The sequence below is a fragment of the Staurois parvus genome, unplaced genomic scaffold (assembly GCF_062004578.1).
Source record: "Staurois parvus isolate SC_StPar_1 unplaced genomic scaffold, SC_StPar_1.0 ptg000287l, whole genome shotgun sequence".
Taxonomy (NCBI): Eukaryota; Metazoa; Chordata; class Amphibia; order Anura; family Ranidae; genus Staurois; species Staurois parvus.
Genome location: NW_028318083.1, coordinates 25,344,220 through 25,371,494, shown reverse-complemented (window position 1 = coordinate 25,371,494; position 27,275 = coordinate 25,344,220). Strand labels below are relative to the sequence as shown.

At 41.4% G+C, this 27,275-nt stretch overlaps 1 protein-coding gene across 2 annotated transcripts in view; it reads left to right on the top strand.

The window, feature by feature from the left end:
- The window catches only part of KCNG2 (potassium voltage-gated channel modifier subfamily G member 2), a 186,717-nt gene that overhangs the window by 3,717 nt on the left and 155,725 nt on the right, over nt 1-27,275 (top strand). Inside the window, exon 1 of one of the 2 annotated variants that reach the window (XM_089682338.1) lies at nt 14,688-14,805. The exons of the other annotated variant lie outside the window; for it this stretch is intronic. The gene's annotated coding sequence lies outside the window, so the exon portion shown is untranslated. Of the gene's footprint in view, nt 1-14,687; nt 14,806-27,275 lie in introns of those variants that run through there. 2 annotated transcript variants of the gene reach the window in all.

Here is a 27,275-nt window from a genome sequence, read left to right as displayed (position 1 = left end):
TGTGATCTGGCTGGGTAGAAGTGTGATCTGGCTGGGTAGAAGTGTGATCTGGCTGGTAGAATATGATCTGGCTGGTAGAATATGATCTGGCTGGTAGAATATGATCTGGCTGGTAGAATATGATCTGGCTGGGTAGAATATGATCTGGCTGGTAGAATATGATCTGGCTGGTAGAATATGATCTGGCTGGGTAGAAGAGTGATCTGGCTGGTAGACGTATGGTCTGGCTAGGTAGAAGTATGATCTGGCTGGGTAGAAGTATGATCTGGCTGGGTAGAAGTATGGTGTGGCTGGGTAGAAGTGTGACCTGGCTGGTAGAAGTATGATCTGGCTGGTAGAATATGATCTGGCTGGGTAGAAGAGTGATCTGGCTGGTAGACGTATGGTCTGGCTGGGTAGAAGTATGATCTGGCTGGTAGAAATGTGATCTGGCTAGGTAGAGGTATGGTCTTGCTGGAAAAGATGCAGCCTGGCTGGGTAAAGGTGTGCTCTGGCTTGGTAGGCGTATGGTCTGGCTAGTAGAGATGTGGTCTGGCTGGGTAGAAGTGCGGTCTTAGTTGGTAGAAGTGCTGTCTTGCTTGGTAGAAGTGTGGTCTGGCTGGTAGAGATGCGGTCTAACTGGGTAGAAGTTAGGTTTGGCTGGGTAGAAGTGTGGTCTGGCTGGGTAGAGGCACCATTTGAATGGGTAGAGGTTCGGTCTGGCTGGGTTGAAGTTGGGTATAGTTGTGGAGAGGCTGGGGAGAGTTTTGGCAAATCGAATGACTTGTACAGGTCAGGACAAGCCCACACAGAGCATCCCTTTCATCCCAGCAGATTATCAGGGAGCAGGTAGGACTACACATGCTGTATGACTAGGTGTGGTTCATCAGGAATAGTAGAATAATCGCCAGGACTGATGTGTGCTTGTCTGACTCATATTGACCATTTGTGTCCTGAGATTGTTCATCAGCAGCCAGAGCACTGCTCTGATGTAGACTTCACTCTCCTCCTGTACCCGTGCTTTTACCACTGGACTCCTCATGAAGACAGTACAGGCTAACACGCATGTGCTGGTATACTTTTTGTTTACTTTATGTTATTACTATGCACTTCAGCACATTGCAGCTAGTTAGTGTTGGAAAAAAACGCACAAAAAGCAACATGTCTTTTTTCCAGTGTTTTCCCAGATCATAATTGAGTGATAAGCTGTTTTTTAGCTCTTCGTGATTGATGAAGTGCATGTAGTTAGCTGAGCATACGAAGGAACTGAAGTCATAGGACAGAAGGCACAGTACCTTGTTCTTGTGCTACCCAAGCACTGGTGAGAACAAACTGTAACAGTCTGTGATAGAAGCATTCTGCATTGTGGTATTTTGTTACTTAATACAATGGTATTAGGCCTCATGCATACTGGATGTTTTTACCTCTGCTCCTAGGGGCATCTTTTTTTTTCTGCCTCTAAACACCCCTGCATGTTAGCCTATGTGTCTATGCACACTTAGGCATTTAAAGGAGTTTAGAAGCAGGAAACAAAAGCACTGTCAGCGCATCCAGGAACAGTGGTGTTTTGGCAGAAAAAACGCTTGATGCATGTAAACACATCTAAACACGCAATAATGCCTGATGTGTGTAGCTCTTGAGCATTAATTCATTTCAATGGCCAGAAAAAAAAGAAAAAAATATTATTTTGGCCAATTAAATGAATTAACTCCCAAGAATTAACGCACCTAAAGGCATTATGTGCATTTGCAAACCTCAAGTGTTTTTCTGCCAATACTGCCAGGAGGAACTGCGTCTAGGAGAGATGGCCAAAGCATCCAGTGTACATGAGTCCTCAGCAGAATGTAATTTGTAGCAGAAAGTTATTGTAAATTGCCAGGACCATCATATAATGGAAGAGTTGTGATGATGACCTCTGCAATTATTAGTTATTCATTTTATTACTGACAAAACAAACAAAACACTGAGTGCCCCTAGTGCATTGTCCGTGGTAATCGAAGTGTGAAGCCAAATACAATCACAACTGGATCTTCAAAATCGGGCATAAAACTGCTGCGAAGGGAAACAGCAACAGAACAGGGACCTCCCAACCGCTGAAAAAGAAGGACATGAAGAAAGTGCTTTGAAAGTAATACATTCATTATAAATAAAAACAGTGTTCACACAGTCATGATCCTTGTATACAGTGCTTGTCACAGTCTTTGAATTATATTTTGTATCGTCTGTGGCCAGCGGTCAGGTTATCATGCAGGCGCAGCTCTTCCCACATACAGGGAACCTGTAAGATGGAGAACCACTTGTATATCTCAGCAAACCTTCCTGTACCTGTATCTCTGGGGTCCTGCTTGTAGCTGTATCTCTGGGGTCCTGCTTGTAGCTGTATCTCTGGGGTCCTGCTTGTACCTGTATCTCTGGGGTCCTGCTTGTACCTGTATCTCTGGGGTCCTGCTTGTAGCTGTATCTCTGGGGTCCTGCTTGTAGCTGTATCTCTGGGGTCCTGCTTGTAGCTGTATCTCTGGGGTCTTGCTTGTAGATGTATCTCTGGGGTCCTGCTTGTAGCTGTATCTCTGGGGTCCTGCTTGTACCTGTATCTCTGGGGTCCTGCTTGTAGCTGTATCTCTGGGGTCCTGCTTGTAGCTGTATCTCTGGGGTCTTGCTTGTAGATGTATCTCTGGGGTCCTGCTTGTAGCTGTATCTCTGGGGTCCTGCTTGTAGCTGTATCTCTGGGGTCCTGCTTGTAGCTGTATCTCTGGGGTCCTGCTTGTAGCTGTATCTCTGGGGTCCTGCTTGTAGATGTATCTCTGGGGTCCTGCTTGTAGATGTATCTCTGTGGCTCCACCTGTAGCTGTATCTCTGCAGCCTCACCTGTAGCCATATCTGTGGCTCCACATGTAGATATGTCTCCACAGACTTGCCTGTACCCATATCTCTGGTGTCCTGCTTGTAGCTGTATCTCTGCAGCCTCACCCATAGCTGTATCTCTGCAGCCTCACCCGTAGCTATGTCTCTGCAGCCTCACCCGTAGCTGTGTCTCTGCAGCTTCACCCGTAGCTGTGTCTCTGCAGCTTCACCCGTAGCTGTATCTCTGCAGCCTCACCCGTAGCTGTGTCTCTGCAGCCTCACCCGTAGCTGTGTCTCTGCAGCCTCACCCGTAGCTGTGTCTCTGCAGCCTCACCCGTAGCTGTGTCTCTGCAGCCTCACCCGTAGCTGTGTCTCTGCAGCCTCACCCGTAGCTGTGTCTCTGCAGCCTCACCCGTAGCTGTGTCTCTGCAGCCTCACCCGTAGCTGTATCTCTGCAGCCTCACCCGTAGCTGTGTCTCTGCAGCCTCACCCGTAGCTGTGTCTCTGCAGCCTCACCCGTAGCTGTGTCTCTGCAGCTCCTCTTGTATCTGTATCTCTGCAGCTCCTCTTGTATCTGTATCTCTGCAGCCCCTCTTGTATCTGTATCTCTGCAGCTCCACTTGTACCTGTATCTCTGCAGCCCCATGTGTACCTGTACCTCTGCAGCTCCGCGTGTACCTGTACCTCTGCAGCCCTGTTTGTAGCTGTACCTCTGCAGCCCCGCTTGTACCTGTATCTCTGCAGCTCTACCTATAGCTGTATCTCTGCAGCTCCTCTTGTATCTGTATCTCTGCAGCCCCTCTTGTACCTGTATCTCTGCAGCTCCTCTTGTATCTGTATCTCTGCAGCTCCTCTTATATCTGTATCTCTGCAGCCCCTCTTGTATCTGTATCTCTGCAGCCCCTCTTGTACCTGTATCTCTGCAGCCCCTCTTGTATCTGTATCTCTGCAGCCCCTCTTGTATCTGTATCTCTGCAGCCCCTCTTGTATCTGTATCTCTGCAGCTCCTCTTGTATCTGTATCTCTGCAGCCCCTCTTGTATCTGTATCTCTGCAGCCCCTCTTGTACCTGTATCTCTGCAGCCCCTCTTGTACCTGTATCTCTGCAGCCCCTCTTGTATCTGTATCTCTGCAGCCCCTCTTGTATCTGTATCTCTGCAGCTCCTCTTGTATCTGTATCTCTGCAGCCCCTCTTGTATCTGTATCTCTGCAGCCCCTCTTGTACCTGTATCTCTGCAGCCCCTCTTGTACCTGTATCTCTGCAGCCCCTCTTGTATCTGTATCTCTGCAGCTCCTCTTGTATCTGTATCTCTGCAGCCCCTCTTGTACCTGTATCTCTGCAGCCCCTCTTGTATCTGTATCTCTGCAGCTCCTCTTGTATCTGTATCTCTGCAGCTCCTCTTATATCTGTATCTCTGCAGCCCCTCTTGTATCTGTATCTCTGCAGCCCCACGTGTACCTGTATCTTTACAGCTCTACCTATAGCTGTACCTCTGCAGTGCTGCTTGTACCTGTATCTCTGCAGCCCCTCTTATATCTGTATTTCTGCAGCTCCACGTGTACCTGTACCTCTGCAGCCCTGTTTGTAGCTGTACCTCTGCAGCCCCGCTTGTACCTGTATCTTTACAGCTCTACCTATAGCTGTACCTCTGCAGTGCTGCTTGTACCTGTATCTCTGTGGCTTCACCTGTTGCTGTACCTCTGCAGGCTATTTGTACCTGTATCTCTGCAGCCCAGTTTGTAGCTGTATCTCTGTTTTTGTTTCACCAACATTTATTCAAAGCGGTGAGTAAGTGGTGACGTGGTTTTTCATATTGTAGTTAAGTAACAAGCTGATATTTATGGCTGTTCGTATTTGATGAAGTGCAGGTAGTTATCTGAGCATCCTAGCATGAGGTCTATTAATCAGTAAAACACTCTGCTTCTGTACAAAGTGCAAAACCCATAGCAACCAATCAGCTTCCATCTTGTGATTTAAACTAGTAAAGTGAATTTTGATTGGTGCTGTAGGTTAGTATACCTTGCACTTACTGAATAGGCTGATGATAAATGCCACAAAGGGATTTTTATCCAGGTCAATACAAAAATGACATATTTCTATGCGCTGCTTTATGTTTAAACTACAAGACACTTGCAGGGATATTTGTAGAGAAGCTGTCATTCAGCAAACATTCTCTACAGGTAAATCTTCCAGCTCCATGTGTTTTAAAGCTGAATGCCAGCTAGCTGATGTGTGCTGTAAAATTATATCCACACTAATGAAGTGTGTCCCACACTCCAGTGGTATGTACTACTCTGACTTTCATTCACTATCCCCATACAGTGCAGTCCAGAGCTGAAAGTTACAGATCTCAAAGTATTCAGATCAGAGTGGGTGTCTCGTACTCTAGTTCCTACAGTCTACTTTTTAGGGAACTGAAGGTGCTCTGTGATTGGAGGAGGGGTAAATATCCATGATATTTACTGAAAGAAGGAGCTGGAGTGGGAACAACCTGATGTGATTTGAGTACTCCAGCTCATGTTGAATAAATTGTTTTTGACTGGGGTAAATAAATTGTTTTTAAGGCCCTATTTACACTTTGTGTAGTTGGAATGGGCTTCCCCATTGGTTTCGCACATTTTTCACACTTTTCCACATGTTGCACACAAGGCAGCCTAATTATTTGAATTGGCAGCTCTTTGTAATACAAATTCACCAAAGACGTTGGGTGTGAAACATCTCACGTTTTTTCAGTACCTGTTTGCCACAATAGTTACATGGGCAATGTGGCAAAATCACACCTCGTTTGGGGTGCCATTAAGAAATAATGGCATCACAGGCACATCATGTGTTTAGCTGCATATCAGAAAAAGCAGGCAGAAACACACAATTCTGCCTGTGTTTTCACAGCAACCAAGTGTGAATGGGGCCTTATGGACAGTAATTGATTCCTCACCTAAAATGGTTGGTGAAAACTGTATTTACTGCTTAACAATTAGAACCCATACTAAACCAGGGCAACGGTGAACCATAAAACAGAGTTTCTCAGCATCCAAATGATTAGCCTTTTATGTTTTATAATTTGCAACACTTATTAGGTGCAAGAATACATTTTATGATGGTAACATAGCTCTGTTTCTACTCTTCTATTACTTGACATGCAGATTGACATGCAGTACTAAATTTTTCTTCGTTCATTAGGCAAATCATTACTGACTTATTAGAATGGACCAACAGAGGAGACCTAAATAAAATAAGCTGTTCAGTGATACTTAATTTTGCTGAGCAAGTGTAATTTCCTATAAGATAAAGATTTTAAATGTGGTTCTATGTATTCAGCAATTTTGACAGAACAGGAAAAAACGACCTTTCTTGTTTCTCTACAAGCTTTGAAGGAAATATTGCGTCCAGTGAGAAATATTCAGATTTTGCTTGTTGTTAGGGATTTAGTGGTTAGCTGTTGTCTAAAGAATGTTGATTAGACAAGGTATCCATGTGACAGGAGGCAAATTGGACCTTTCATTGTGTGCAGTATATTATTTGATTTCCTAATGACGAAGGTAAAACAAACCTTAATGCCTGAACCCAGTTTAGAATGCGTTCGTATAGCTGTACATATCTTTGCAACTATTTCCAGGTGCATTATACCTTGTTTATTCAGGACAAATCTGGATTTCATGTGGTATTAAATTGTAATGGATATCCCCTGATTTTTATTTTTTTTAATTATTAAAGGAAAACTTGCCAAAATGGTAAAAAAATAATGTTTTAAAATGTAACTGTGTGTTTCTTGTCATTACCATGACCCCAACCAAAATCAACCCAAAATAAATTATCCTGCACCTGAAGTGCGTGAGGATATCACATATGCATGCATTATTTATGGTTTGTACCTGTAATGGGGCTCAGAAGCAATAGTGTGAATCAGGGTGGATTTGATTTAAATCAAACTGATTTAAATCACGATTTAAATCACTAGTCAGTAAGGCTTGATTTAAATCCTAGTTTTCTACATAAAGACTAATTCTTGCTGGTATAACTTTAATATGCAAGTAGATGAAGATTTTTAGAACAACAACTTTTCATATTAGTTTTTTTATCCCCAGTTTAATAGGTTAATCATTCATATATGGACAACTTTTCTGTTGTACTTAGGAAGGAGAAAAATAATCATTACCTTAATAACAATTTAAATAGATTTAATCAACTGAAACAATAACATTCCAGCATATGTTATTTGCTTAAACAAACATCCATGTTTGTTAACTAATTTGGCTAAACAAAATATATATATTTTAAGAAACTTAGACTGTCAGCCCCTTCCTCCTCACACTTAGTTTTACTTTCTTCTTGTGCAGATCTATTCCACTCCAAACAATCAGTAAAATATTGTTTCTATTCTATTCACTGAACTTCTTGAAACTTAGCAGTGAAGGGGTTGATTCTGTATTCATAGGTTTGTAGAAGTTAGGATTAAGGTCTTTTTCTTAACTCTGTTCATGTTATAACATTTTTGCTGTGAAGAAGAGGCATGTGATCTCCGCTGAGTCAAATTCAGTTTTGGGAACTGCAAAAGTAAACCAAGTATCTGTGATAATATCTTGTAGGCAGAGAAACTGCCCAATAATCTTACAAAAACCTCTGGAAGAGCATGACATTGTGAATGGATTAATGGAATTTATTTACCAAAAAAAATTAAACATATACAGCCTTATTCTACATAATTAAAAAACTAATCTTTATTTCATGATGGAATAACCTTTGGATGGTAATACATTTTCCTCAAAAAGCATTTTATTTTAAAAAAATCCGATCTAAATAAAAAAATCCGATTTAAATAAAAGAAATCTGATTTTTTTAAAAAAAATTTTAAAAAATCATTGATTTTTATCCATCCTGGTGTGAATTTATAATTTTGTTTTTTATTTTTTTTATCCTGCATAAAACACTCTGACACCAAAGCTAGCCATAAACTGGCTGTGTTTTTTGTCTTTTTCAACTAGAGTGCTGATCAAAAAAGAATATGAATGGATTCCTCTATCCATACACGGGTGAATGAAGGAATTCTGCCTGCTGGAACATTGTAGTCTGACAGCAGTACACCTACTATCAGAATGCACTTATCAGCAGCTGCAGCCACTCATCAACTAAAGTATTCCAGCTTGTTGAGCAGGGACTGCCACACATCGAATGAAATTCAGCTGGTCCCTGCTGTCATTAATGCTAACACTAACCTAGATCAAGCCATGATCTAACTATTTTATCTTTTTTTTAACAGATGTTTCCTTTTTTTTACCCGATTCTTTTAGAGAACCTCTGTAAAGATACAATGTCATAATACATTTAAAAAATTAAAATTTTCTGACAGTACCGTATTTTCCGTTCCATAAGACACACCTGACCATTAGATGCACCTAAATTTTAGAGGAGGAAAACAAGAAAAAAAATTCTGAACCAATGGATTGCAGACATAGTACAGGAAATGACCAGAGACTGCAGATATACTACAGGAGATGACCAGAGACTGTGGACATAGTACAGGAGATGACCAGAGACTGTGGACATAGTACATGAGATGACCAGAGACTGCGGACATAGTACAGGAGATGACCAGAGACTGCGGACATAGTACAGGAGATGACCAGAGACTGCGGACACAGTACAGGAGATGACCAGAGACTGCAAACACAGTACAGGAGATGACCAGAGACTGCAAACACAGTACAGGAGATGACCAGAGACTGCGGACACAGTACAGGGGATTACCAGAGACTGCGGACGTAGTACATGAGATGACCAGAGACTGCGGACATAGTACAGGAGATGACCAGAGACTGCGGACATAGTACAGGAGATGACCAGAGACTGCGGACACAGTACAGGAGATGACCAGAGACTGCGGACATAGTACAGGAGATGACCAGAGACTGCGGACACAGTACAGGAGATGACCAGAGACTGCGGACACAGTACAGGAGATGACCAGAGACTGCGGACAGTACAGGAGATGACCAGAGACTGCGGACATAGTACAGGAGATGACCAGAGACTGCGGACACAGTACAGGAGATGACCAGAGACTGCGGACATAGTACAGGAGATGACCAGAGACTGCGGACACAGTACAGGAGATGACCAGAGACTGCGGACATAGTACAGGAGATGACCAGAGACTGCGGACATAGTACAGGAGATGACCAGAGACTGCGGACACAGTACAGGAGATGACCAGAGACTGCGGACACAGTACAGGAGATGACCAGAGACTGCGGACATAGTACAGGAGATGGCCAGAGACTGTGGACATAGTACAGGAGATGACCAGAGAGTGCAGACCTTTGGGGAGGGGGGGGGGGCGGGTACCTGAATTTGACAGGCACCCGCTCCCACGTCCGTGGAGTTGTCCTTCTCCCCTCCCTCTCCGTAGTCTTGTGGGATACGTGACAGGTCCCACAAGACTACGGGGCCAATCACAAAGCGCAGCGCTTCTCGCGCATGCACAGTGGGCACCCGGCTGTGAAGCCGCAAGCTGTCACAGCTGGGTGCCCACACTGAAGATGCCGGCTGCAGGGAGAGAAGATGACCGATGGAAGCAGGACACCGCTGGACCAAGGAACAGGAAGGATGGAAGAGCGGGTTCTTCAGCACAGTAGAGCCGAGTGGCCGGCCTGGTATTCTAACACAGCGGCTGTGGGAATATCAGGCCAGCCACTCCATATTCGCTCCATAAAATGCACAGACATTTTCCCTCATTTTCTGGAGATAAAAAGTGAGTTTTATGGAGCGAAAAATATGGTAGTTTACTTTAACCAGTTCCCGCCCAGCCTATGGGCAGATGGCGTCCGGGCAGGGCATTCACCATTTCAGGTGGACGTCTGGGGGGCACCCCACAGGCCGTGCTGAGGTACGATCTCTCATCTGCTGTGTCCGCTGGACACAGTGGATGATTGATCAGTGTGCCAGCTGCTACCGGTACCATGTGATCGCTGTGACCAATCACAGCAGATCACATGACAAGTGTTCACAATGGATGGCTTTCATTCATCGAATTTCATATATATATATATATATATATATATATATATATATTCCATAGTTTGTGGACCCTATAAATTTCCTACAGACTAAATAATAAACACTGATTTGGGTTATTTTCACCAAAGAAGCATGCCTGAATACATTTTGACCTAAATTTATGAAGAAAAATTATTTATTTGCAAAATGTTATAACAGAAACAAAGCAAAACACATTTAAAAGAAAATGTATCGTCTTTTTTGTTTATTTAGCAAAAAATAAAAAGCCCAGTGGGCATTGAATGCCCCCCCCCCACCAAAAAAAACTATTTTTGTGTGGAAAAAAACGATAATATGGGTACAGTATTGCATGACCACACAATTGTTATTCAAATTGCGACATCACCGAAAGCTGAAAATTGGCCTGGGCAGAAAGGGGATGAAAGTGCCCAGGATTGAAGTAGTTAAAACTTTCTGTACCTGATTCAGCCAAGCATTTGCACCAGTTTTGGTAACAGTACTGAAACATGTGACAAGTTCAGGTAATTCTTACCACCACTTTAAGAACCTGCTGCTATTGCAGTGACAGATTCTTAAGGAATTACCACTAGTTTGCAGATCAGGAAACTTTTGGTAACTAAAGTGGTAATAAACCCTTACAGAACCTGCCAATATTTGCATACTACTGTCTGAATGTCTGGGCCCACTAATCATTTTGATGAGGGCAATTTGAGCCCAGGGACGAATGATAAGACCACAAGCAGTCTGTGTTTTGGACATTCATCCTTGGGAGCATACTGCCTTAAATGTTCGTACCACTCGCTGCATGAGTGGTTAATGTACAGAGTACATGGGTCAAGAGTATGTACAGTGCAGGGGGCAGGAGTGGGTAATGTATAGAGTGAAGGAGTCAGGAGTGGGGAATGGTCTGTTCAGGTGTCAGGAGTGGGGAATGCATAGTTTAGGGGTCAGTAGTGTGTTATGTACATAGTTTCGGAATCAAGAGTGGATAACATACAGAGTGCATGTTTCAAGAGTATGTAACGCATAGAGTTCAGGATTCAGGACTGCATTTTGTATTCTGTCATTGGCCATAAATGACAAGGGTTGCTACAAAATATTATCTTTCTTGCCTCATACAATAACCCTAGCAGAATGGCGACTATTTAATAATCCCACGGTCTCCAGCAAAGTAAAAATTAAACATCCCCATGCCCCATTTAATCAGTCATGCAGTACTTCCTGGCTGCTGTGAATGTAAGTGCTGCAGGTGGAGAAGGGGGGGGCTCCCTTCTGTATAGAGCCTGGACCTTATCAATTCAGTAGGGGGCCTGGGACAGAGAGGGCACTCTACTTCTGGTCACCGGCAGAGTAAACCTACCATTTCCACCAATTAAAAAGAAAAAACTACCTGGGCCCCATCAGTTCAGACCTGGGGTGGGGTCAGGGAGTGGCCTATCTAATTTTCAGTGCTGGCAGATTTATCTGCGGTTCTCTACAATTGAATTAAAGTACCGGAGGCGGGAACTTTAATTGTCGGGAACTGCGGCCATGGAGGATTACCCTGCTGGCAGCTTAAAATCATTAAATATTCCCCTTTCTGCCTCCAGCCTCTGCTGAACTGATGGGGCCTTGGGAAGTTTTTTTAATAGCTGGAGACTGGGATTACTCAGCCGGTGCCCAGACGTAGAGAGCCTTGTCTCTGCTCCCTGGCTCCACCATATCTCATCGGTAGTCCTGCCTACGGCACTTATATTCAGTGTGGACAGTAAGTACTGCGAGATCTATGATAACCCTGACATGCAAACAAACTGATCTGGAGAACATAGAAGTATGCTTGTATGATGGTGATTAGCTTTTGAGGAATAAGAATGTTTGGCTGCTGTAAACCCATTAAAGAGAATTTTCTATGCCAAACAGAAGGTCTACTTTTATGCAAGCCCCCTCTCTTTTGAATACACAAGGCGTTTAAAAAGCTATTTGTTAATAAACCGATCACTCAGAAAAAAAATTACCTACCTCGGCCTGATGCTTCTGGGGGGCACATGTGATGTCATGATCCCTCATCACTGTCTCCTGGGATAGATAAGTACTGAAAACTCCTTGAGAATGCACTCCTGCAATGAACTTGATTAATTCTCACAGAATTCCAAGCTCCTGCCACTCCAGTATGGCACCATGATGCCTGCTGAAATTAATTTTAATTTAAAGTAATTTTTAACTGGGCAATCTATTCGTTTAGAAATGGCTTTTTAAATCCATTTGTGTTGTGGTGGAAGGGGGCTTGCAAAAAAGTGGACCTTCCGTTCACCCTGGAAGTGTTGCTTTACAGTAATCATCCAACTCGGCCAACAATGGTTGGTTTACAATAATCATGTCCAGAGTTGGGCTTTTGTTCTGTGTTAAACAATGGTAATCAAATATTGTCTGCTTGTTCCAGTTTAAGAAAAGACAAATCAGATTGTACTAACAGATGTAACTACCAAGGTCTAGGCAGACGTTTACATGTTCAGCCTTATACATTTGCATTATTATTTAGAAAGCTGTTTGTTTACATTTGTCTTGTTTGTAATATGCTTGCCGGACAACTATTATATAAAATATACGTTTCAATAAAGTTAGGCCTGAACTTTGGATTTGTTATTCAATAGAAGTAGTAACTTGGGGATACAAGCAAATAGGACCTATGCCTCTGTTAGCAGGGAATTTATGTTGCAAAATATTGCTTTAAAAATGTTAAAATGAAATTCCAATTTTGTTGAGCAAAAGAAGAAGTAAATATGCAGTTCCCTCCAAGGTGGACTGTATAGATTACAAGGATTTTAGCAAACTGTATTGCTGAATGTAATTCTAAACAAATCAGTGTTTTTCTTTTCCCAAACTATCTACTAAATCAGAGGGTCTGCTTTCATTACCAGCATGTAAAGGTTAAGTTCACATGTTCACAAGTTAAATAAATTGAGTTAAAATACACAGTACAATTTTGAAAAGTATGACTTATTGTAAATGCCATACCTGTAGGCCATTTGAGCACCCCCCTCAAGCATCACAGGAGCAAGTGATCCCCTCATTTAAAAGTCAGTGCACTTTTCCTTCTCCATCACAGCTACACTGAGCTCAGCTACTGCTGCTACAGGGGGAAATCACTGCTGTGATACTGGGGATGAGTGCTCAATGTGTTCTGTGTCTTAGCAACCAGCTAACCTACTCAGCCCCCTTGACTGCATTTTCCATTTTATTCAAAAGGTGAAGTTCAAAGCAGAGTTTCACCTAATATGTGAAGTTCTGCTCACCCTCCTCCTTCTTCCCTCTTCCCACCCCCATCCCATCTGCAACCTCCTGGGACACATTCCATGTCTCAGGAGACTGCAGGGGCATTCTAAATGCATGGCATGGCCTGCACATGTGCAGCAGGGAGACGGCTGTAAAACAATGGGAAGTCACTGGAGTAGCTTTACTAAAACTGGAGCACTCAGAATTTGGTGCAGCTGTGCATTGTAGCCAATCAGCTTTTAAAGTCAGCTTGTTCAATTAAACTTTGGCATTGAAACCTGGAAGTTGATTGGTTTCTATGCAGAGCTGCCCCAGATTTTGCACTTTTTTATTTTAGTAAATAAACTCTACAGTGTCTCTTTATTAAAAGTTAGCAGCTGCAGTAATTTTAGCTTCTCAATATACTTTTTTAAGAAATTTCCTTTTTGAGCCTTGGTTCACACTAGCCCACAGGCTGCAGGCTGGTTGCGGATGCAGGAATCACACCTGTTTCTGTATCCACAACCACCCGCAGACGTATTGCGCTGCTTTTGCGAGACACACGGGTCCACCACTCATTCTGAATAAAACCCCATGCATCTCAGCCATCGCAAGAGTGGGAGCCTTGCGGATACATTTTTGAAAAAGATGCATACACCTATTTATTGCATGAAACGCAGGGACACAGCAGCCCATTCAAATGAACTGCACAAACGCAGTCTGCAGGGACCACACTAGTGGGAACCTAGCCTAAGACAGCTTAGTGTTGCAATAAGAAAAGAAGATGGTATAGATCAGTATTGCCATAGAGAGCCCTGTAAAAAAAAGTATTTTACCAAAAAATTAAACCTGCTTCTAATTTGGCTTTCAGCTCTGTGCAGATTCCTGGTAAAAGTAGAAAGTCTTTCTCAAACAAGTGCAAATTTTTTTTTTTTTTGAGGGGGGGTTGGAATTTGCAGATGTACATTGAAATTGATAGATAATTTTATTAGCATAGAAGTGCAGTGTGTTATGGATTTTCCTTTAAAAAGATTCTTTTTGGGTCCCCTGCCGATGGTCCTGTCTCTTCCCCCCTGCCGAGTGCTCCCAATAGCAAGCCTCTTGCTATGGGGGCACTTTAGCAGGCTTGCTCCCGAGCCACTGCTCCTGTGAATGGACATTGTCCATTTACACATAGAGCACTGCTCAGCCCAATCTCCCACTCTCTCCTCATTGGTTCACTGACTGTGATTTACAGCAGCAGGAGCCAATGGCTCCCACTGCTATGCGAACCAATGAGGAGAGAGAGACCTCAGAGAGCTGCCGCTCTCGTGCACTTTACTGGATCAAGATGAGGCTCAGATAGGTATAAGGGGGGTCTGAGGGGGGAGGTGCACCCAGAAGGTTTTTATCTTAATGGATAGAATGCATTAAGGTAAAAAACCTTCTGCCCTTAGAACCACTTAAAGGATTGACAGCGCTCTATAAGTACCTGTAATAAATAAATGAGGATATGATATACAGATCTTCCCACGCTGTTTGAAAACATTTTGGAGGGGAGGAGCATCTGGATTTTTATGTTCCACCTTTTTTGCATACCAGCCTCCAGCTTCACGAACACTTATAGTCAAACCCTGAGATAAATTTTCAGTTGAGAGAACTACAGGGGCAATGTAAAGATGCTAAACTTTGGGCAGGTGCAAAGGGAAGACAGAAGAAGCAGTTACCGGAATCCTGGAAAGGGCTGATTTGCAGCAAAAGGTTTGTGAGCCAATCCAATATGCTTTAATCCTGGGTTCTTTGCTTGTAAATATTTTCTGACATTGTACTCTATTACATTAGAATATATAGCTGTGATTTCTACTTTGAAAGTTGAGAAAAAACTATTTTTTTCCTCGTTTGCTCTAAGAACAGTTGATTGTTCCTGGAAGTAGTGACTTATCCCTCTGAGTTTCCTTTTTACCATACTACTTTTTCTTTATATACAACTGATCAGTGTTCTATCATGTGAGGAATATTTTATCACTAAATGCCCGGGCCAGTATTGATTTTGGTATTCTTGATACTATCAGACTGAATACACGCAGATATATTTTATCTCTGAGAGATTTCGGGGCTGAGAGTGTCAAAGATGCTTACTTGCCATGACTGTTTGAAAGAAGTCTCACTCTGCTTGCTGAGTTTTTAGAATTTATCTTAATGTAAAATGAAGCAGGAGCAGTAGGAGTCTTATTAGGAATAATTTTGTAGATAGAGCTAGAAACATTGATGCATACATCTTTCAGCTGGAGATCCTAAATGACAGTGAATAACCGAGTCTGCTGAAGTCAACCTATAACTTAAACCACTTTTGGGTTGACTGGCTCCCCAGTGGAGAAATCTGTCTGATAAAATAAATACATAATACTAGTTTATAGAATCAGCAAATAATAAATTTTATACTGTATAAATGACATCCAAATATTTTTAGTTCCTAAAGGATTTTTTAGAGAACAGGTACAATTGGTGGTACCTATATGTACACATAAAACAGGGTGTTTAAAGTGTGTGTGTGTGTGTGTGTGTGTCCCATTGGGAGATTTTCCTTTTACTTCCCATTCCATAGACACAACAAGAAACAAGCAAAAAAACTTCACAAGGGACATCCTCACAATAGACACTAAGACAAATAGAGAGATGACACAGATAGCAATAATAACCTGACAGGGTTGCTAACCCTGCCCAGCTGTTGCTTTGAATGCAGTTTAAAATGAGTGAACCTAAGGTAAACATTTCAAAGCACTGTAAAGGAGTACGTTGTCTTTTATATTGACAAAAATGGTGAAAATCAATCATTTTTAAAATGGGTGACCTAGTACTTTATTTACCATCTTGTTTTGTGTTTGATCACCATATTACACAGATAAAAAAGAAAAAAAACATAGCTTAATGCAGCTCGCGCCATACAGTGTTAATTTCACATTAAGGGGGAAAAAGATTGAATTGACGCCAACAGTACTATATGAAGCAGCTGAAAACAAATCAGTGAACAGTCTGTGGGCACAGTGGATTGTTATCAGCATGAGATGAACATTTGTAAATGAAAAGGTTCTTAAAAACAAATCTGCAGGTTAGGGCTGGTTTCAGTCCAACACGGGTGGTACATGTCAATATTTCATCTTTAGTGCTTTGCAAACTTTTTTACTTAGGCAGTTGAAAAAGCCATTATGTTGTACAGTGCAGAAACCCAAATCAGATTGGTTACTATGAGTTACCAAAATGTGGAAATCATCATTCTTACTAACTATATTCTTTCTTCAGTACTTCCTTACTGTATACATGCTAAAAAAAGGTATAGGAAATTTCCATAAACTGTTAACGCCAATGCTTTTTTAGACTTTTAATAACTGGAAACTGCTGTCTCATTACTGCAATCATTTTTTATTTAATGTAATAATTTTGTGTCTCTTAGTCACAGTTCACTTGCATTTGGGATTTTACTGGCTCTGTCACCTGCATAGGAAAAAAATAAAAATGTGCTTAGTTTGGAGTTCAATAATGAACTGTAATTGTTAAAAGAATAGTTTTTATAAGTAAAAAATGGCTGCTTTACCACTTAGCAGATATGGCAAGTATGGGCTAGCATATTCCCTAACTTTAATAGCCAAATTTGTCAAGACTTTGCAAAGTTTGATTTGCTAAACACTGTAGTACATACAGTGGTTAAACCTGTCTTGTCCCATTGACCCACCATGTGTAATGGTTCTCAGTCACCAAAATGAAACCTGTCTGGAAAGGAATATGCCCTGGCTAATTTGTTTTTGAAGGAGAAGGTTCTGGGGCTGTGATCTTTTTAGTCACTGACATGGAAAAGTGTGTGTGTATATGTATGTATGTGTATATATATATATATATATATATATATATATATATATATATATATATATCTTGGAACAAAGATGTACATATCATTGAATATCAGATGGTGAAGCTCCTATATTTGCAAGTGCTTATTCCTAGTCAATGATTTAAATTGCCATACACAGAAAGATTTCTCTTGTTCAGCCAATCCACAGACTCTCCCAGGCTAAACAGTGTGGATGAATGAATCTCCAGCTGTCCTTCGATTTCTAAAACAAATGGCAGGGCTGTCCATGGCTCAAATTGTAGCTGACTCACTTGAATCGGACAAAGTATGACCAGCCATACAAAGTAGACCCTGCACCTTCAAAACCAAGTCAGCAATTTTTGCACCCCTATTTTCTTTTATCATTATAGCTTCTCTGTAATATTGCCATTCAGTCCTCTGAAGAGTGAGTCTGGATCACAAATTTGTGCTCCAGAGATTTCCATACGAATAAGTTCAGGTCCTGTTAGGAAGAGTTTTACAAGTGGTTTTGTAATCTAGTCAGCAATATCTCATACAGGAGGGACAGATGTGTATATGAATAAGAGGGGGTGCTGGGAGCAGAAGGGGGGCTTTGATATAAGTCCTCATGTACACTGGACGTTTTTACAGCTGCTATTTTTTGGCTTTTGGCATTTTTTTCTACTGCCAGTAAACTCCCAAGCATGTTATCCTATGTGTCCATGCACACATTTTTTGGCAGGGGCATTTTTTGGTTTGAAAAAAAACCCAGAACTAGTGGGTTTCTAGAAGAGTTTTTTAGCTGTAACGCTGAAAAACGCGGTAAAAACCGCCAAACCGGAGTTTTTGGCCTTTTTTTGAACAACAAAAACCCACTAAAAAACCGCAAATGTGAAACAATGTGACAAAACGTCGCTAAACGCTAATGCAAAAATGCTGAAAAACTCACATTTTTAAAATGACTTTACACAGCTAACCTTGCTAGCATTGTTAAAACGCCCAGTGTGCATGGAGCCTAAGAGTCACTGCACTAAAGGGGACACTTTCACTTTAAGGGCTATTTCACAAAAGCGCACTCCAGATCCGTTCCGGATGCCTTTTTGCATGCGTGTTTTTAACTTATTTTCTGTGTATTTCCGGATGCGTTCCAGATGTTTTTTTCTTCCTGTTTCCTGGGGGGTTTTTTCACTGTACTGGGGTCTGGTGCATTTTTGATTCATATAGGTGTGTTTTTGATACACTGTACTGCGTTCCAGTACAGTTCTGTGCAGGAAAAATGCAGAATGTTGTTTTTTTTCTGGAGCCGGAAAGCACTGGAACTGCAAGCACTGGTTTGAACTATGGCATTAAAAACCATGTAACCTACTTTTTATGCCTTTTGGATGCAGAAAAAAAGCACTGGAATGCATGTGGTGTGAACTAGCCCGAAACACATGCAGGGACTGACTGACCATTTGAGCACTCGGGCACTGCCCGAGGGCCCGGGGTCAGTAGGGGGCCCCATTAAACGCCCCAGGCACCTTTTATAGGCTATTTTGGGTGTGCTTTGAGTGCGTGCAAGGACACAGGGGCCCCATGATCCCCTATTGCCCGGGGGCCCCATGAGTTGTCAGTCCGCCCCTGAACACAAGTATGTATATGATTCATAGATATAGATCCAGATACAGTATAATCCTTTACCCCATAGTCTGGAGCAAAGAACAGCTAATTAAAGTACTCTATCAGCAGTGACCTGCGGTTTGTTAAATGTAGTAATGGATAAACATAACGTACCACCAACAGTGGTCAAGAAAAAAGGGCAAAATATAGACATAGTGTGAGATGTCAGACAGACAACCATCTGTGCAGCTGAGTGTACTAAAGAACATAAGAGATAGGTGTATCAACACATTCATTTGTTACCTGATATTGAGAACTCTCTGAACCTAATGTTAATACTGGATGATACTTTTGGTTAATACTGGGTTATTTTATAGTCTGCCATGTTACAGAGCTTGCCTCACTGCCTGAGCCTAATATTCACAATTTGTGCAATGCTGTTTTTATCCCAGTGTGAGGTCTCTGCAGATCAGCTGTGCAGTTGAGTGTACTAAAGGATATCTGAAATAATGTATTTTGTATCAAAACAGTATTCAGCTACTTAACATCAAGAACTTCTTTAGGCCTCATTCACATAGGCATACTGATCAGTGTTCACCCATCTGGGAAGCACAGGCTGTCCATGCAGCTGCATGCAGCCAGTCTGTTCAAATCATTGACAGGCAGATAGTTTCATGGATCTTCACGCTCATCCCTGAGTGTACATCTGATCAATACACTCTATCTGGGTTCGGAGCCTCCCCACTTTCACCCTCTCTATATCTTTCTCCCTCCTCTCTCACTTGCGTTTTTCAGTCTCCATCTCCATGACTTCTGCACTCTATTGTATAGGCTATGTTGTACATCACATAGTCCTGACCAAAATGTTTATAGTCTCACCAGTTGCTGGTTTTTCTGTACATTTGTTAGGGTATTCTTTAATGGCAGTGTAGGGATCTGCAGCTCTCTACTGTATTTGTAAATAGCCGCTGCTTATCATGATTTAATTATGTATAAGCACTACGACTCTCTGGGTTGTTGGGTTGAAAACCCCAGAAGGAGGAAGTGAAGAGAGAAAAGCTGAGACACATGTCCTGTCCATGGGAGAGCTGTTGCTGAATCCAGACCAGAATTCAGGGATTATTAGGCAAGTGTTCTTTTGGTTAACGGTTTAGTCTCTGTCCCCTTGTTGTTATTTTACATGCACTATACCAGATAGCTAAGTCTGTGATACTGTGTGCATGTGTAGTGGTCATCTTGCTGTATGTTAGTAAGTAAATCTGTTTATTGCAATAGAGTTTATACACAGCTCTTGTTATTCTAGTTAACCCTGTCCCTTCTGGTCTGGGATTTTATAGCTAGTTTTAGCTCAGGGCTTGATAACCAGCATAAGCTAGAACCAGGTTAGGTATCTGACAGCCACTTGGCAGTCTGTATATGCAGTAAGGCTCAGTTCACACCTATGCAGTTTGCTTTTTGTTAGTTTTGCAGTGCTTTTCACAGTTCATTTTGTGTTTTTCTACACGCGATTTTGCCACGTTTTACTCCACTTTCTTTTTTATATAAAGTGTAATTTTTTTTTTTTGCTAGTCAGAATAGAAATGCAAAACACAAATCACTGCAAAATTGCGGCAAAAACTCACTGCCGTGTACTTCAGCAGATTCCCCATTGAACTCTATTGCAGCAAAAACTCTGCTTTTTGCTTTTAAAAAAGTCCCTGACCCTTTCCAAAAATGCAGCAGCTCAAAAAAGCATAGATGTGAACATGTTCCATAGGAAACCATGTTAAATGGACTGTAGTGCGTTTCTGCAAAAAGCACTAAAAACACATTGGTGTGAACGGAGCCTAAAGCATGTTTGTTATACTCACTGTGGAACCTAAAGGGTTAATCCTCTACATTGTGTAAAACTTCTGATCCTGATTTCTCTGATCCTCCCCTTCTTCCGGTGTCCCCCTCTTATCTCCTGATAAGACATATTGTGTTAAGTCACTCTGCACATGCTCAGTTTGGTGTGTATTGCTAGAGAGGTTTTTTTTTATTTTTTTCTTGGGAGAGTGCATGTGATCAGCACAGGGCCAATCAGCACTATCCAGGCAGAGGTCAGGGATCCTACATCCTCTTAGAGCAAAATGAAAGCTCCTTCCACAAGCTTTAGCATGTGCTCAGCTGGACACAGAAGTCACAAGACTGCTCTAACTGCTGATGAGAAAAGATATTTAGCGGTTTATATTTACTAACATAATTGCATTCCATGTTCTGTGCACTGTGGGAGACCAGATATAGTGAATGCAGGGTCCTGGGTTTAGTAACACTTTAAGCCTAGTACACACGGTCAGAAAATCGTACAAAAAATACCGCTTTCAAAGCGATTGTATGATAATTTGAACGTTAGTACATAGTCTTTGTCCGAAATTATTCAAATCGACAAGCACAAACATTTTTCTCGTTCGATAACAGATGGTGTGATTTTCGTTCTTTCAGTACACTTTACGTCCAAAAATACAATACAAATACAGTGCAATACATTATTTTAAAAAAATAAAATGGACGATCATTCATCCGATATTCTCATTGTGTGTATGGGGCTTTAGACATAGAGTAGATAGGCTGACTCTGAGTTCCTTTGCCACAACACAGTATCTGCTGGCAAAAAGCGGCATTCCAGGACTTTCCTGCACTCATCTGGAGGTATCTTTATTAACCACTTGTCACCTTCCACAGTACTTTTTTGACAGTTAAAACGATTGCTTATAACAGTGATCATCACTGTTATAAGAATAATAGTTTAAAATAAAAAAAATCCCTGATCACTCCCCCAGAGTAGTACAATGTCACTACTCTAATGACATGATGTAAAAAATAATTTTAAAAAAATGTAAGAAAAAGAGTTTTAAAAAATTTTATGAAAAAATAAAAGTTTTTCCTACATACTGTCACCAATCAGCATCCCTGATCATCGCAACACCATATATGATGAAACTGTACCACACTGGTGACAGTATGTAAAATAAAAATGTGAAAAAACACATTTTATTTACTTAATGTGACAAAAAAATTACAACTTCAAAAAACTCACCATGCCTCTTACTAAATACCTTGGACTGTCTACTTTTGGGGGTATTTGTACTGTTCTGGCATTTTTGGGCCTCAAGAAATGAGATAGGCTGTCAGTACATCAGGGTTGATCAGTTTTCAAATATACTGTATATAGTTTGTAGACTCTATAACTTTCACACAAACTAAATAATATACACTGATTTGGGTCATTTTTACCAAAGGAATGTAGCAGACTACATTTTGGCCTAAATTTATGAGGAAAGATTATTTGTTTGCAAAATTTTTTTTTAACAAACTAAGAAAAATATGTTTTTTTCAGAATTTTCTGTATTTTTTATTCATTTATATAGCAAAAAATAAAAAAACCAGTAGTGATTAACTGGCTGTCATTGAAAAATAGGCTGGGTGGGACCGCTCTCATCCTGGGAGGACGTCCTATGACGTCCTCCCATTCTTGCCGCTCAGTTGGTGGGGGCTGTGCCACTCGGACACAGTGAATCATCGGTCAGGGTAAAGAGCCAATGATAAACAGCAAACCCAAATACTCCTGCGCTTGGGAATGGACTCGGCATGGGCTGTGGCTACATCTCGGGTGTCCTGGAATGTGCACTCCTTGCTGCCCTCAACGGACTGGGGTAGTCCAAATGCACTGGATGTAAAAAAAACAATCAGAGGGCGAACCGGCCTAGTACATTACCGTAAAAAACATTTATTGAGGTAATAAAAATATGTATCATACTCACAAATTACATAGATGTCAAAGGCACAACCTCTGAGGAAGAGACAAGTCCTCAAAACGTGTAAGCCTGTTGGAAGTCCAGGGTTTCCATTGCGGATGGCCACGTAGTGTGGATTGGACAGTGCTGTCCTTTAAGATGTGCCTTTGACGTTTATGTCATTTGTGAGTACGATACCTATTTTTATTACCTCAATCAATGTTTTTTTACGGAAATACACTAGGCTGGTGCGCCCTCTGTTTGTTTTCTAAAGAGCCAATCATGTTGGCTCTTCACCATGTGATCATCTGTGTCCAATCACAGCTGATCACATATAAAATATGCCGGCTAACCCTCTAAACTTGCACCCAGTTATGTGAACCTAACAATAGGATATCTTGAGTCCAGACTGTTAACTCCTAATTTGACCAGAACATTATTTTCAATAATGAACTGTAATTGTTAAAAGAACAGTTTCCATAAGTAAAAAATGGCTGCTTTACCACTTAGCAGATATGACAAGTATGGGCTGGTGTACTCACTAACTTTAAAAGCCAAGTTTGTCATGGCTTTGCAAAGTTAGATTTGCTAAACACAGTACAGTGGGGAAGCCTGTCTTGTCCCATTGCCCCACCATTGTATAATGGTTAGTCGTCACTAAAATGGAACCTGTCTGCAAAGAAATATGCCCTGGATTTGTTTTTTAAGGAGCAGATTCTGGGGCTGTCATCTTTTCAGTCACTGACCTGGAACAAGTATATATATATCTCTAGGAACAAAGATGTAGATATCATTGCATATCAGATGGTGGTATTCCTAGTCTATGATTTAAGGTGCCATACACAGGGGTGTGGACATTTTTTAAAAAACTACTTGTCCAGGGACTACAGTGCCCCAATCTACTTGTCCCTCATGACAATCTACTTCTCCGGATAAAAAAATAAATACATTTTACCCAAAACTGTATTTAAATCAGAGGTGATATTAGGAATGTCTGGGGCTTTTAAAAACAAAAGGGGCTTTTTGGTGACTTAAACATTTTAATATTTTTAACATTGTGTTGTTTTTCTCCTCCTTTCCTCTCTGCCTCTCTCCAGCACTGCACCCGGGGACTAGCAGGGAGGGAAGAAACCTTGCATTGAGTACTGATTGGCTGCTCCTCAGGAAAGGGTGGGTCAGGGCTTACCCTTTATCCCTTTCGCTGCCAGAGCCATTTTTGCATTTTTTGCACAAGTTTAAAAAATAATTTTAGGCCTGAAGATTACATATAACCTCCTAACATTATATATTTTCTGAAAGCAGAGACCCTAGAGAATAAAATACTGGTAGATCTAATTTTTTATGTCGCATGATATTACCGTAAAATTTCAGTAAATCAAGTTAATTTTATGGCACAAAAAAGCATCACAAAGACAAAATCCCCTATGTGATAATTTTTTTGGTGACAGGTTCTCTTTATTGAGGCATCCAGGATCTAAATGACCCTACATGTCTCCCCTGTGCTCCACTGAATATAATGCAGTGCACATCGCACCGCATTGCATTCTTTCCCGGCTTCCATGACCAGGAATCTCTCAATGGGGACACAAAAGTGACATCATAACGTAACCTCCTGGTCAGGACAAGAAGGGGAGGGAAGCGGACATGTTCGCTCTCCTCCCTCCCCTCTAGCCGATGGTGGTGAGCCGGTCCCGGGCCCACAGATGGGCCAGCAGAGCCTGGGAGACCTCACGGAGGGGGGGAGAAGCTGGCACTGTTTGGAAACAATCTGGCGGCAGCGCTGCCGCTCAAATGCTCCCACCTGACAGGTGAGCCCACTGCTTACTAAAGGTAGAAAAAAACTACCTGCCCAACGCCTAGCACTACATGTTCTGGGCGTCGGGCGATAGGAATCTAACATCCTTGCATACACATAAAGATTTCTCTCGTTCAGCCCAGCAAGATGAATAAGAGAAATCCATAGACTCCCCCATGCTAATCAGTGTGGATGAATGAATCTCTGGCTGTTGCTAATTTATTCTGCCAATGACTTCAGCTGATTCGGCCAATTTTGTTTCTGCCAAAGTATGACCAGCTTTACAAAGTAGACCCTGCAACTTCAAAACCAAGTCAGCAATTTCTGCAACCCTATTTTGCTTTACCATTATAGCTTCTCTGTAACTTTACCATTCATTGCTCTGAAGAGTTACCAGTAGTCTGGATTACAAACTTGTACTCCAGAGATTTCCATACGAATAAGTGCAGGACCATATGGTCAATTCCTACACCTAAGAAAAATGTGCTCAACACTAAAAGACTTTCGAACACAAGCTACCAGAATAACAACTAAGTTTAAGGAGAAACATTACCCAAAGTCCTTCATTCAAAAATCTTGCGATGAGTATCGAAAGCCTGTCCTGGTCTAGAGGGTGCTAGTGTGGAAAGTACCCCCTCCAGGTCTTTGTGAGCACATTCACTGATCTATGAGCCAGTTTGATGGGGACAATATATGTAAGGTGGCACTCTGATTAGGACAGTTGGTGTAAAGGGGGCACTCTGTTAGGGGCAAATGATGTAAGTAGGCTCTGATGGGGATATATTGTGTAAGGGGGCACTCTGATGGAAACAGTTATTGTAAGGAGGCACTCTAATGGGGACATTTAAGGTTAGAGGGCCTTCTGATGGAGGCATTTGAAGCAAAGTGGCACTCTAATGGGGACAGGTAATGTAAGGGGGGAATCTGATGGGGACAGTTGCGATAAGAGGGCACACTGAGGGGGGCAGTTAATGTAAGGGAGCACTGATGAGGACAGTTGATGTAAGGGGGCACTTTGATAGGGACAGTTGAGGTAAAGGGGCACTATGAAGGGGGAAATTGATGTGAGGGGGCACTCTGATGGAGACAAATGATGTAGGGGGCACCCTGATGGAGACAAATGATGTAAGCTGCACTTTGATGCAGACAACTGGTGTTAGGAGGCACTGTGATGTGGACCATCTTTTTTTTTTTTAACGGACCCGATTGGAACCGGAGGTAAATGGATGCTGATCAAATGCTGCTTTTCCACGAAGACCATTCAACAGAAGTCAGTTGCTAGACCAGCTTCTGTTGAACAGATAGCAGTACACACGTACCAAAATTCGGCTGCTTCCTGATGAACCTGCTGATTTTTGGTACATGTATACACGGCTTAAAATTCCCACCTCAGGTAACACTGTTCAGACTCTTTTCACCACCTGCACAATCTTTCATTAACCATACCTTCCTCTGAAGTGACAGATCAAATCACTTGGAAAAATTGAGCAGCACAGTGGCTAAGTGGTTAACTTCTGCCTAGAAGCACTGTAGTTGCTGGTTTAAATCCCAACCACGGCGCTAACTGCCTGGAGTTTGCATGTTCTCCCTGTGCCTTGCATGCATTTTCTCCGGGTACTCCGGTTTGCTCACAAACTTCAAAGACATGGTGGTAGGTTAATTGGCTGTATAAATTGACCCTAGTATGTGTATGTGTGAATGTGAGTTGGGGACCTTATACTGTAAGCTCCTCAAGGGTAGTGACTGATGTAAATGTATAATCTATATGTAAAGTGCTGTGTAAATTGATGGCGCAATATAAGTACCAAAATTAAATAAAGTAAAAATTTCCTTTCCAGTAAACACTATTTAGCGCCCTCTACTGGATGCACCTATTTCCAGCTAATTCTCTGCACATGCACCCTAGCTGAAAGGCAAGCACATGAAAACAACACAGGCAGACTATATACACAAGAAGTGTGCAGAGCGCTCCAATATAGTATGTTCTGGGCTGAAAGAATGCACACAGATCCCACCCATTAATGGTAACTCTTCACATTTATTAAACAATATATATTTTCCACCTTTTACCAAATATTACTTCTGGATACTTTGATATACAACTGTTTATTTTCTGCATGCAATTATGAAAACATACAGACATTTCACAGGGGAAAACCACTATCACTCTATCTATATCTATTCGATACCCATGGTGACTAAACATGTGAAGAATCACAGTGATGAGATTTGTTTATTTCCTGTATGATACTGTTATACTGATAAATGTCATTTTGGCTATGAAACGTCCTGGTGTACTGTATATTGTGCCTGTAGAATATGTGGCAAGGTTAGGAATCTACACTTCATGCAGATATGTATGTATATATGAGCAGAATGTACAGTACATCATGATATTATATAAATTCTGACATGTTTTGAGTCATGTTCAGAAGGAGGATTTATTTGTATATATTGACATATGGTACAGCCCTACTATGTTTGGGCAGGGAACTATTACCATTAGCAATCTGTATCATGCTAAATGATCATTGTGCCATACACTGGGATGTTTGATATGAGATTATACCCATACAACCATCACCACAAAATATTTCAGTACAAACCATCACTTTTGCATAGTTTACAATACATACATCAATTAACTTTGATTTTTATACATTTTATCTACAATCACTATAACTAAAGGGATTCTTCATTAGTTTTTTAATTACATATATTTTTATTTTATATCTTTTCCACTCTTTTGATTCATATTGAAATTTTTCTGTATTTGATCTAGTGTACCGTACACTTTTTCCTGACAAAGTAGCCACTAAAGAACCACAAAACGTGTTGATTGCGTTTTAACCTGTTTTCATGATCAATAAATACCATTCTTTCTGAAGAATCTACATGGAAGCATCTTTTTATTTTATAGGTGCCTCCTAGTGTGTTTTTCTGTGGAATGTCCGCCCCAGTGTCCAAGCACAAAGAGCGGCGTGGTATGTATGCGTGCATATCACAGGCGCTTAGTAAATACCATAAGGATACAGTTTAGATATCTGTGTATGGTTTCTCAGATTCTGGCTTTGACTAGTTTTAGATTTATTAAAATGCAACAGGATAAAAATGGGATAAAATTCTGTCCAACATCCATGAATAGTTCTTTTTTTGTGATACTCCTAAGCAGCAAACTTCCAAGTTATTTTTCTTCATCCTGTCAGCAGAAGTCTTTAAAGTTTACCTGTATGCA